The sequence below is a fragment of the Sinocyclocheilus grahami genome, unplaced genomic scaffold, assembly GCF_001515645.1.
Source record: "Sinocyclocheilus grahami isolate Dianchi unplaced genomic scaffold, SAMN03320097.WGS_v1.1 scaffold3751.1, whole genome shotgun sequence".
NCBI lineage: Eukaryota > Metazoa > Chordata > Actinopteri > Cypriniformes > Cyprinidae > Sinocyclocheilus > Sinocyclocheilus grahami.
The window spans coordinates 9,692-10,133 of record NW_015508824.1 but is presented as its reverse complement, the minus strand read 5'-3'; positions in this window follow the sequence as shown (position 1 = coordinate 10,133).

The following is a 442-nucleotide window of genomic DNA, read 5'->3' as shown; positions in this document are numbered from 1 at the left end:
GCAAGTGTTTGCCGCGATCCAGACGCAGTATCTGCTGCAGTACATCATGAGCACGACTAACCGTTCAGTGAACGCTACAGAACTCCCAAAACACAACTCTCTCTCAGTGTGAGACTGACTGTCGGACCTCCTCTAGCAGAAGCACATGGCCTCCTCCACTGGCTCTTCCTGACCCACCCACAATGCTTCGCGCCGGAGGGACAAAACTTTATTTATAATACTCCTGTCACGTTGTTTCACAAAACCCCTTCTCTTCAATAAATGTCTTAATTTAAAGATAAATAGCCTCGTAAAACAATGGGCAAACATATTAAAGAAAACGTACAGAAATAAAAGCATATACATGGGGTTTTAAAATCAAAGTCTCTGAATGACTGAGACGCATTACACAAATTACATAAAAGTCTCTAAAACAAATCCTAGAAATATCGAGCTAAAATAT